Raw genomic sequence first — 12,346 nt, forward strand, 5'->3', positions numbered from 1 at the left:
TAACGTTGTTAACCCTCCCCCCCGAATCGCATTAACGCGTATAAATATATATGCTATATGCTGCTCCCCTTTATCGTCGTGCAGATAAAAATGTACTTACTCGCTTTTCGAACGTTTCTTTGAAATTTCTTTAACCTCGCTATACACCCACCGCCGAATATAACGCGAAATCCAAATGCGAGACGAAACGTATTTCCATTGACGCGCCGAATCGTTCGAAGAACACTCGACGTTTAAAGGAAGGAGAGAGGAAAATTGTCGAAACGTTATATATATATATATATATAAGTATGTGGAACATCGGCGTACACGATACAAGGGGAAAATGTGATGTACCACGTAAGCAGACATTGAATAAGACCATGATGAAAGAAACGCTTGCTCGTTTTCATGCGGAGAGAGAAAGAGAGAGAGAAAGAAAATCTCTTTCGAAGCATCGGTGACTACTACGCTATACAACGTAACGCCCGAGTCCTCTCGTGTAGGTTTCGCTTTTTCCGAGCATTGGGCCGGATGCGCCGTACCCAATACGAAAGAGAGAGAGAAGGGTGCGTCCATAAATTGTCGAAGCGCCGGTAGTCGACGGTCGCTGTTTCTTCTTCGTACGACGAATCTCTCGCGTTGCTTCCCAACCTTCTCCTCCTCCTTCTCCTCCACTTCCTCTCAACTTTCGACTCGAAAACGGCCCCTCGTCGTTTTTCCACCCCTTTCCTTCCCCCCGTTTTGCATCCACTTCGCTTCACTCGCGGTAGCCCAAGACCTTGGAGACCTCTCTGGGTCTTCTTTAGGGACAACGGAGGAAAGAAAAAGCGGATTGAATTCGTCTCTGAACGTTTGCTAAACGTTGCTTAACCATCGTACTACGTAAATGAATTCGTATCCCTTCCTCCCATTCGGAAGTGGAAGAATACCTTAAAGCCTGTTGCTAGTATCAACGAATCGTAAGATGTCGTTTCACGATTACGTATCTAATTTCACGGGTAATTGGGGGCCAATCGCGGGAATTTGATATTCGGTAGGAAGTTATATATATATATTGGGAAAGAGAGTGGTACTGCTATCGATACTACTATTAGCCGGTGGCTAAAAACGAAGGTTTAAAATGGGGAACGTAACGACGACCTAGAGGATACGGAGGCAGAGCAGAGTCACTCGAGATTACCTAGCGTGGAAAGAACTACTACGATCGGACGTGACGGACCCTAGCCAAATATACACGGTGCGTCAGCGTCGCGGCGCGCGGCGTCGCGTCCTCCCTTCCTGCACCGACCAACTGCCGGGCGCCTCGTTTGAGGTCAACGTCATGCGTTTCTCCTCTCTCTCTCTCTCTCTCTCTTTCCCCCCGCTAACGTTTCGGATGAGTGAACTTTGGAACGTGCGCTCGGTTCACCTATGAGTGAAATAGATCGTACGGTAAAATCTGACGTCGACCTCGCGGGGAATCGCTCGTGTTTCTTTTTCTTTTTTTTCTTTTTTTTTTTTGTCTTCCATTATATAATAATTCTTCAATCTCGAGAACGAAAAAGAAAAATCGAAATCTTCGATCTCTAATTATCCATCTTCGTTGAAAGAGGAGAATCGTTCGAGTATATATACACACATTGTATAATGTCGCGATTTTGCCGCGATTTCGAGTCTGCTTAATTGACACGAGTGATTTATGGACACGTTGTGGCGCGTGCGAGCGCGATACGAGCCGGAACGGAACAAAGGAGCGGAGAGAGTATCGGTATTTCTCGTTCGATTCAACCCGATCTTGATCTCGCGGCGCGGAAAAACATGGTTCGAGATCCGTTCGCCGAGTGGAAAAGATGGGAGGATGGTGAGGATGGCGGTGCAGATTTCCCGTGGTGGTGGACCGTTTTCGGGTGCCAAGCGCATGCCGAGATGTAACGGTCAAAAACGCGTTTCGTAACCGCTCTTCCATATGCTCTCCGATTACAACGTGGGATTTCACGTGCAATTAGAAAGTTTTTTTCTTCTTCTTGGTTTCTTCAGCGGAAAGATGGTATCTTCCGATGCGCTTTGCGAGTTTATCGAGTCGATCGGACAGGAAATTTGCGCAATTCTATAGAAACACACGCGAATGCGATACGCGCGTGGCCAATGTTGCATCGTATCGTGTCGAAACAAGGATCGAGTCGAGTGGGAGATCGATCGGATCGATATCCAGCCCCCACTTTCGATCGAAAAGTAGCACGAATTTTCTAGACAATCATTTCTGTACACAATAGCAGCGTATTATCTCATATTATTATTTTATACGAATATTATTCGAATCGAACGAATCGAGGAGTTTGCAACTGGTAAGCATAATTTAATCACGTCGTTAAGTTTATCCTATAATAAGATCGGTGCGAAAAGATAGCTCGGCCGACGTTGAAACGTTAACACCCCGCCGCGATATTACCACGCGAACTTGGACAACTTTGAACAAACTTGCAAAATCTTTTTCCTTTTCTTTTCTCTCTCTCTCTTGCCTGGTTGTTTCGCCTGGTTTTCGAAACGCGACGAAGGTGGTATAATAAGGAAGGAGGAAAAACAGGGGAGGAGATGTTTCTGGCGCCGTGATGCGATTTCCTGGCGCGCGCTGTGCACGTGCGAAATATTCAGAAATACAGACGCGCGGGCAATGGGTTCATCGACTATGGCGTGTGGTGCCGCGGTCGAAACAAAATACCGCTAAAATTAATCCGGATCTTGGGTCACGTCTGCAACGAGTCTAGACGATCGGCTGGTTCGCGACACGCCTCGAAACCGGTCGAAAACATCGTACGTGTCTCCTTTCTCCTCTTCCGATCTCTTCGATTGTCAACGATGAGTCGACGTCTCGGGGGGAGAGAGAAAGGTTAGAAAAAAGCCATGGCCATTTCCTCGGGGATTTATCCGATCGGTTGAAATTGGGCCGGGCCGATCGAAGCGGTAATAATCGAACGATCGATTCGTGGCGAGCATTTGCCACGTCATGGCCACGTTCCTTCTCCGGAGATAATGCGGACATTGTTCGGTGTGAACGCAGCCTTCGACCAGATGGCACAATTTTCCGATTGTCGTTCTCCTCCGCTTTTTCATCGTCGTCGCTGTTTCCATACGCGAAACCTGCATACAAACGCACGTATACATGGAACGGGACGGAAGCACACACAAATATAGAAGAATGGAGAGAGAGAGAGAGAGAGAGAGAGTGGGCAATATAGCGGGATTAGGGTGTTACCACGAGTATTTGCGATTTCGATTTACGTTCGGGTAATTTGGTGTTTCGGTTTCGACCGTTTGAAAAATGGCCGTATCGGTCAGTGGGACACCACCACCACCACCACCACGCCCACCATCCCCGAAAATCATTGCTCCCGTAAGTAAATGAATCTACTCTTGGAGGAATCGGCCAACGATCCTCGGATGGACAGCACGAAATTCCACACGAAAGATTCAAAAAAATTATAGAATTCGATGGAGGATCGATTCTATTAGAGGAAAATAACTCGTTTCGAATCTCGAACTCGTCGACAATAATTTTCGATCCGAGCCACTCGCGTTTACTCGATTCGATCGAAGTTTGGAAAATTCGGAGAATTTCGTTTCTCTCCGTTCGAGGAGGAAGAATTTTACTCGCAATACGTTTAATCCCATCGCTGGAAGCGGTTGCGTCATCTTGCGCGACGTTACGTCCATCTGGATATGCACTTTGATCTAGTTTTTTTTTTTTCTTCCTACTCGATCGTTTAAAATCTTCGAATCGCGGAGCGATTGGATAATCGGACGATCGGGAAAATAAAAAACGCGGTCGATTGCCAAAAGATGAAACGTCGAACTTGACTCGAAGATTAATTTGTTTTCACGAAACGTACGATAGATAGAGAGCGATGCATGGTAAACGAATCTATTGTCTTAGGTCACGACTCGTAGTCGTGCACGAACGGCGCTTGCCTATGGAATAATCGTTATATTGTTGTTCGATGATAAACCCCTATATCGCCGCGTACGCGTCCTCGTCCTCGATAGTGTGTTTTTCCAAAACTCGAGACGCTCGTTTAAAGAGAACGATCGCGCATTTAAGAGATTGAACGCGATTCGTATCCTTTCTCGTCCGATTATCGACGAATCACGAAAAATACTGCTCGAACATCGGAGCGTAAGACCAAAATCGTTATTCGATACAAATTAACGCTTCCCCGACACGAGCCAATCGGATCGAAAGCAGAAACGAAAAGAAAAGAGACGATCGCGTTGGATGCTTCTTGAGAACGGTGAAATATATGGACGAATAATGGATGGAATCGAAGAAGAAGAAGAAGAAGAAGGAAATTGGGAATCGCGCGACGATGCGTACGTTGGTCTCGCGTACGTAGGGTCAGATCGATACCGGTGTATCGTGATAAACGACGTTGGCGAGGACGGAGAGGGAGAGACAGAGAGAGAGAGAATAGAGGCGTACGCGCGTGCGAGACGCTTTATCGGCTACGAGGATCTCTAATTATCTCGGTCGGAGAGAGAGAGAGAGAGAGAGAGAGAGAGAGAGAGAGAGAGAGAGAGAGAGAGAAATCCTTCGGGTAGAAGCCGGTGTCCAGGACACGCGCCCTTCGCCCTTCGTCGCCATCTGCCCACCGTCTTGCGCGCGCTTTTCCGATATTTTTCGTAGCGGCGAGGCATTTCGTGAACGGCGATCGGATCGATTCACGCCGCTGCATCTGGCGCGGAAAATGGTCGTTAAAGTGGTCCCTCGCCTCGTTAGCAACCGGTCTCGCGATAACGGCCGTCCCTAATTCGTCGAAAATTCGAGAGAGCCGCCATCTCCTCGCTTTCCAGCGTGGAAACTTGTAACGAAAATCCTCCGCGTTTCGTTGCATCGCTGTCCAAAGCTTTCCGCGCGAGGAGAGAAAACATGGCGTGCGAACCTTGCCCGCTTTCCCTTCTCCCCAACGATTTGGGAGAATGTTTCGGGGAACGTTTCTAACGGCAAGTTGTCAAAAGGGAGTGGTGTAAAGTTTCGTCGTCTTGTTCCTATGACGCGTCGTCGAGCGAAAAAAGAACGGGAAGGAAGGAAAGTCGAGGGGGAATTCTTCGATCCGACGAGAATTTAAAAATTTTCCGTTTCATTCGGATGGTTGACGACCGAACGCGGATACGAGTTCATCTACGTCGATAAAGATCAATAAAGAGAAGAAAGGAGAAAAGGGGGCATGGAAAGTGCAACGAGAAAGAATCGATCGTAAAAAGATTTACGGTTATTCGGTGATCTCGAGTCGAAGCGTTAATGCGGCGTATACGTAAATAAGTAAGTAAGTAAGGGCTGAGCCCTTTTCTTGGCGCAAAGTTTATTCACCGGTGAAAGGAAGGAGCCGGAGTCTGGTCCGGAGGAGGCTTCCACTGTCCACCGTCGTCCTAGGAAATAATGCGATCGGGATCGCAACGGGCTGCTAACTACGCCTCTCTCTCTCTCTCTCTCTCTCTCTTCCTCGTCCACTTTCCGTTTCTATCCTTTGTGGCACGGCCATCGCCGGGAGTAATCCGTGTGTGCATTTACGACCCTCGCTGCGCGCACAGTCGCGTAGCGACGTGTGCGCGCGTGTGTCGGTGAGGGGCAGGTGTGTACATTCGGGGGGGGAGAACGAGACCTATCTGCGCGGAGTGGAAGAGAGAGAGAGAGAGAGGGATAGGGCAGCGCGTGCCGCCGTCGACCATCCGGAGGCCAGGTGTAGCCTTTATCCATTTTACTCGCGTTTGTTACCCTCGGACCTCTACGATTCCGATGCACCCTCTGGGTCCCGCTTCAGGGGTGCCCATCTACCGACTGCGGCAAAAAATATACGGCGTAGCAGCGATCGACCACCGATGCCCATCCGCCGCTAACGACTAACGTCTTTCTTCTTCCCTTTCTTCGTTTCTTTATCTCTTCCATCGTCGTTTCTATCCATCGAAATAAATTCGTTTTTTTCGAAAGCCGATAACCGAATTTGCGCGAATTGGCGGCATCGAAAGATGGACGGTGGACGGCGTCTCAACAATGCGCGGAGAAACAGATCGATGAAATTCCACCGGAAGACGGTAGGAAATAGGCAGCAGCTGGAATTTGAAAAATCTACCCCAGCTGTCGAGTCTGGCAATCGACGACGAGTCTAATCCCGAAATAGCAGAAGGGGGACCGCCGCGTCGTTCGCCCCTCTCTCCCCCTTCCATCCCCGGAGGCATACGCCCACGCGGAAATGACGTCCGCCCTTAGATAATCGGCAGGGCCCGGTAACGACCATTTCGCGGCGACGCTTCCGATTTTCTCCGCTCACCTCCGGCGCAGGGAGGTGAAAACCTCGTCTCGAATTATCCTCGCTTTCGTCGCCGTTTCTTCGCAACGCTCTTCGCTGAAAATCGACCGATTTTTTTTTCCTCTCTCTCTCTCTCTTTTCTTTTTCATCCCATCCATCTCCGAACGAGTGACGATCGTTTTTCGGAATGAAAATCGTTCGAAACGACGAAAATGGGAGGGAGAAAAGGAAGGAGGGGAAAGCGATTTTAAAAAGAGAGAAAGAAAGAAACGTGCTCGCGTTCTTAATAAAGCCCTTCTTTGTTAGCGGTTTAATATAAGAGAGCGAGTATCCACGCCATTTCCATCCGCCTCCACGAACGTTCAAAGCGCGAATCACGACGTAAATATAACCGAGCAATGCGCATAAAGTTGCACGAAACTACGTATTCCCGGAATTGGAGTAATCCAGCAAGTAAAATAGTCAAGGCGGAAATATCCGGACAAAATTCCGGCTACTAGACGGATCCGTCCGAAATGGTGGCCGACCTTATTTCGACCGAGATATCTTCCCGTACGCGGAAATGCCGCGGGGAAATAAATTTCAACGGATATTCTTTTCTCTTCTTCTTCTTCTTCTTCTTCGATGGAACGTTCAAAGATCCTTTCGATCCCGCCACCACATCTACCCACCTACCTGCGTACGAAGAAGACGAAGAAGAAGAAGAAAGAAAGACGCTCGTGGAAGAGCGTGCTCGGCTGTGGACGTTTTTCATCGGTTATCTCGTGCAGGGCATCTCTCGAGCGGCAGAGACAACGTTAAATAGCGACCGAGGAAGAGAGCCCGATCGCGACAACGACAGCCCTTTGACGCGCATTAAACGCGTCACCACCGACTAAGCGTTTCTTCGTCCTCCACCGCCTCTTCCTGCCACCTCCTCTCCCCCTCTTTCTCCTCCACTCTTTGACCGACCGGAGAAAATGACATCGGCCGGCAATAACCCCCCGGCTACTTGTTCCACGCGGCTTTCCACGAGAGAAAGAGGAGTTGGTGTGGAGGCCCGGTATGGAACGAGTCCTCTCCTCCCGATTCTCACAGGGAACAAATTGCGGCACTCGAGATCACCGCAAATAGAGAGAGAGAGGGAGGGAGGGAGGGAGAGAGAACACGAGTTATCGAGTTTAAAGCGTTAAAAATTCACAATTCAGTATCGAGAATTCTTTCTTTCGTCGAATTATTGGAATGAACGCGCGAGGGGTTATAACATTGGATGCCGTGATTCGTCGTCGCGTGCGTCCCCTCGAAGCGAAGTCGCTCGACTCGCCTCGTACAAAAAGGACTCGCCGTCGTCCTCTCCTCCGCCTCCGACCATGAATATTCGATAGTCGAAAATTTGATCGTACGAAAGGGTGATTGGGCTGTTGGGGGGAGGGGGGCGAACGAAAAACCGGCCGCGTTATCGTGTTACGACGCGCGTCTCGTGTTAAACCCGGTAACTGAATACATATATCTCTCTTGGCCAATAGCCGTCAAACGGCCGACAACGATCGAATTTGTCCATCCACCCGTACTAGTACCCTTCCTCCTCTCGCGTGGCCATCTCTTTTCTTCACTGCCCCGCCTCGCCCAAAAATATTAATCGCTCCAATCCTCTAACCATCCTTTCCCCTATCCATCCGTTTCTTTATTTCTCCCCGCGTTAACTGACGCGCCTTACGCGTCGCTCTCTCTGCGGTGGAGAAACGTTGGAGAAAGATCGAGCGATCTCCGGGGGGGAGGGGGGGGGAAATCCATATTCCTCGATCACCACCCAACCGAACCCGGTTGGGTTCGGTTGTAAATTTCACGGTTGCCGGAGCCGCGTGTCTTCTTCCTCTCCAGGTGCGAAGCATGCCCCCGTGGGCCTCCCTCCCCTCCACCCTCTTCCACCACCCGAAACCGTGGTGGTGATGGTGACGGCGGCTGCTCGCTCTCTCCACCCTGAGAGAGACGGCGCCGCTCCTCCTCCTTGAGAGGCCTTGGCTCCGAGGCTCGATTTAAGGAAGCCGAGCTTACTTACTTACTCGCTCGGGTTTTCGCGTGGAAGCAACGACAAGGGTGGCCGCCGAGGTATAGGGGTTTGGGAGAGGGGTTGAGGGGGGGAGGGAAGGGAGAGGCAATTTGCGGCGATGGTGCAGGGCAGCTGCAACCTCACGAGATATACGCGGCTTGGATCGTCGTCGTGGCACGAGCCTTCCTGGCATGTGTTTCCTTTTATGCCCTCCCTCCCTTCCACGCCCTTCTCGCTCCAATCTCTCCTGCTCCGACCTTCTTCTCCTCCTCTCCTTCTTCTTTCTTCGTCTTCGTCTTCGATACGCACATGTAGATATATGTGCGCGTGTGTGTATAATTCGAGCGGAACAGACGTCGCGGTTCCAAATTCTTTCTCCAACAGCGAGGGGGATATTATTCGGTACGGACGACGATATACGAGAGGCGAGAAGGGGTCGGCTTTGTTCAACCTGCGGATCGGCTTTCCTCCACGGAATCGTCGTTACACCGATCGTTTCGTTGTAAATATGGAATTATCCCCGTCGTCTAAAGTGAACGCACGAAGGATACGCGATTCCTCGTCGCGTAATTCCTTCCAATCGCGTTTAACGTTCGCAAAGTACGCGCACACATCGGATCCGACATTCCTTGTCCAACGAGAATAAAATGATAATCGTCGTCGAACGTTTCCTGCGCGGAATGGCAGCTCGCGCTTAAAACGGAAGGGGTGGCATCGAGTTGCGAATCACGCGTCGCGGACGACGATTTCGGGCATCGATGGCGTTCTTATCACCCGATCCGACCGAATCGCATTTCCTATTTCAACGAGACGATTGCCCCGCGTACGGTCACGATCCATCGATCTTTTTTTTTAAAATGCGTCCGAAAACGGCGTCTCGACCATTCGTTACGACGGGCGACGTAAGGGCGACACGTCCTACGACTCGTCTCATCGCGAGGTAGATCGAAAGTATCGACGAAAAGTGGCACGCGTGAATCGTGTTTCTCTCCGCCGGTGGGCATCTGTTGCCTCTATCGGCGCGCGGCCAAATTAATGCGTTTCTTTTTCTCTCTTTCTCTGTCCCTCGCGTTTCCAGCCGCGCAAGCGTTCACGCAAAAAGAGAGAAAGGGAAAAAAAAGAGATACGACCGCTCCCTTTCTCCTGGCGCGCGCATCTGCTGCCGAGGTTTTCGATTTCGTCGTACGCGCGCAAATTTTCTTTGGAGCACGATCGGTGGTGGAAAAATTGGGACGAAGATCGAGCGGCGGGGAAGCGGGCGGAATGTCTTTGCTTCCGAGCGTTAAGTCGGTTTCGCGGTTTCCCTTCTCTGTCTTGCGATTGGTCGCGGCACCGGTGTCTCGGCCCGTCGATAAAATCGGCGAAGGAGAGGTTCCTTTGGAAGCGAAACTCTGCCGGTCGTATCGCAGCTGACACGCACGTGGCACGTGGCCATGCACCGGTCACACGGATGCACACGGACAACCGCTCGCGGAGTATATTTACCGAGAAGCCACGAAAAGGTGAGTTGGCTTCTCCCGGACTGCTTTCCACCTACTGGACGCGGTAGACACCCTACTCCCCCTCTCTCTCTCTCTCTCTCTCTCTCTCTCTCTCTCTGCCCAAGGAGTAAAACGGGACAGATGCGTTGCGAGAAGAAAGAAATTCCCGACTGCTCGATTCTGTTCGCCAATTTTGCTCGATCGAAAAAGTAAAGACGTCGACTCGCATCCATCTCGTCGCAATATCCCTCTCTAATCTCGAAACGGTATATTCTTTCGCCGGTGGCTAGACGCGAGGTAAGCGCAAAAAGATACAGAGATCGCTCTCCATGTCGTCTAAGCGTTCCACGAATTTCCCGTTCTGTCACGATGTGAATCCACGCTATGGAACGCTATTTGCCGTATCCCGTTTCCGCTAATTATCCATCTTTCGAAAGATCGCGTGATTCTGCGTCCACTTACTTATTCCCCTTATTCTTGCCATCCCCTAGATAATTCGTCCGTTTCGCATTTTTGAATGTTATTCCTCCGGTGAATCGTGCACGACTCGCACAGAGGCGAGAATCCCTAAAGGCCGAGGGATCTCCGAAGCGGAGCATTCGAAGACGGCAGGCGACTAGGGTCGATGGTTATCTCACTTCCTGTCCGCTCGCTCGTTCCTTCTTCGTGCCTCAGCGATCGAACCCGAGCGAGAAAACAGGATGGAGGAGGAGGAGGAGGAGGAGGAGGATAAGAAGAGACGATAAAAGTCGGGTGAAATAAGCGAGCGAGAGATAATCGTGGTAGAATCGTAAACGAAAAAGCGATGCTACACCGTCCGTGTTGCACCTTTCTCTCCTTTCCATCCGACATCTGTCGTCTTCGCCGACTCTCCCCGAAGGAGAGAGAGAGAGAGAGAGGGCGGAGGGGGGGATCATTTCTCGTCAAAACGAGCGTTCTCGGTCGAACGATGATCCAAGTCGATCGTACATTCGTTATTATCGAATCGTTGTTGCGACTTTTGGAAAATTGTTGGAAGAACGAAAAGTACAATCGTGGTACACACGCACACGGGTTGAAGAAAGGACGAAGAGTGGAAGATCGTATCCGCGCGATGAAGGATACGCGAAAGAGAGTTGTTGTGGAAGAGCGAACGAGTGGGGGCGAGGGGTTGAGGCCGTGGCACGTGACCGGAAGGCGGGGGGCAAAACGGCGCACGCGCCGTCGTCCTCCACCTGGTGCATCACCTGCTGCCCCCTGCTTAAGCCTCCCTGCCTTCGCCTCTCTTTTTCTCTTTTATCCCGTCTTATCCTATCCTCCTTTTCCCTTTATCTTTCTCCTCCACCCCCTCCACCCCTCGTCCTTTTGCACTCGCTCGCTCGCTCGCTTGCTTCACCACCTTCAACCACGTAGAACCATTCGACGTTAAACCGCTCGTTCGTTTGCGATCCTCTTCCTTCCTTCCTTCCTTCCTTCCTTCTTTCATTCTTTCTTTCTTCCTTCTTCTTTTCCTTTCCCTTTAAAAAAAATTAATCCCCGCCGGTTTCCCGCCAAATCCTTCTTTCCTTCTCTCCGTCATCGTAGATTTTTTTTTTTTTTTCGTCAACGATTTCGTCAAGATTCGATTTTTCAAACGGATAAACGATTGCATCCGCCACCTGCCACCTGTCGAAACACGCGGCATCTTCATCCTTCGAGAAAACGTTGCACGTCGTTTACGATCGGTGTTTTGGATCGGTGTTCGATCGAAAGGTCCTCCGGATCGAAAGGAAAGGAACGAAAAGGATTTCTCGAAAGCAAAAAGCGGAGAAGATCGCGAAGACGATGGGCGAACGATTATCGGGCGAAACACGCGGCGCTGCACAAGGTGGCAGATGCGGGATCCTTCGGGCGGGGCACGCGAAAGAAACGAGAAAAGAAGACGTAGAAGCGAGAGAGAGAGAGAGAGGCGAGATGAATTCAAGGTCCAGGTGGTGCGCGCCACGTTTCGTGACGCTTTTGTAGAATCGACGGAAAGATGTTGGAACGTTAGATTCGGAGATCGTTGTCCCGATCTGGCGCGTCTCCTTCCAAAGTGTGTGCCAACCCATGCCCTTTGCCAAATCGACCGATAATCCACGATTCGTTAATAAAACTTTTTCCTCCACGCCGTGAACATTGATTCTCGCGTCCCTAAATTCTTATCTCGAAGAAGAAGAAGAAGAAGAAGAGGAAAGAGATAGATAGGAAACGCAAGCTTCCAGTGACGTATATATTTATACGTGATCCGATCGTTATCGAGATCGCGTATCGTTCATCGACCGATTTAAGAATCCGATGCGGGTCGTAGATGGTAAAACATCTGGTTTCCGTTGCGTTCGGATTACGATTCGTCGATCGTAATCGAAAGAGTTAGAGCAAAGAGAGAGAGAGAGAGAGAGAGAGCAAAGTTGCGAGAATTTGCGCGGATCTGGTACAAACGTGACTCTCTCCTATCTCCAACGTTTGTTCGATTCTCGGTTGGCGTTATCGCCGTGTCGATCGCCGGCTCGAGCCAAGTATCGATCCTGTCTCTTTCTTTCCTTCGCGTATTTTTCATCGCCGAACGGTAAATCACT

At 50.3% G+C, this 12,346-nt stretch overlaps 1 protein-coding gene across 11 annotated transcripts in view; it reads left to right on the forward strand.

Annotated features, from left to right (window-relative positions):
* Positions 1-12,346, forward strand: part of LOC100867392 (serine/threonine-protein phosphatase 4 regulatory subunit 1) — a 110,610-nt gene that overhangs the window by 19,595 nt on the left and 78,669 nt on the right. The window lies entirely within an intron of this gene.

This window comes from Apis florea, unplaced genomic scaffold (assembly GCF_048593485.1).
Source record: "Apis florea isolate Af1SG1 unplaced genomic scaffold, ASM4859348v1 contig_3496_pilon, whole genome shotgun sequence".
Classification (NCBI taxonomy): Eukaryota; Metazoa; Arthropoda; class Insecta; order Hymenoptera; family Apidae; genus Apis; species Apis florea.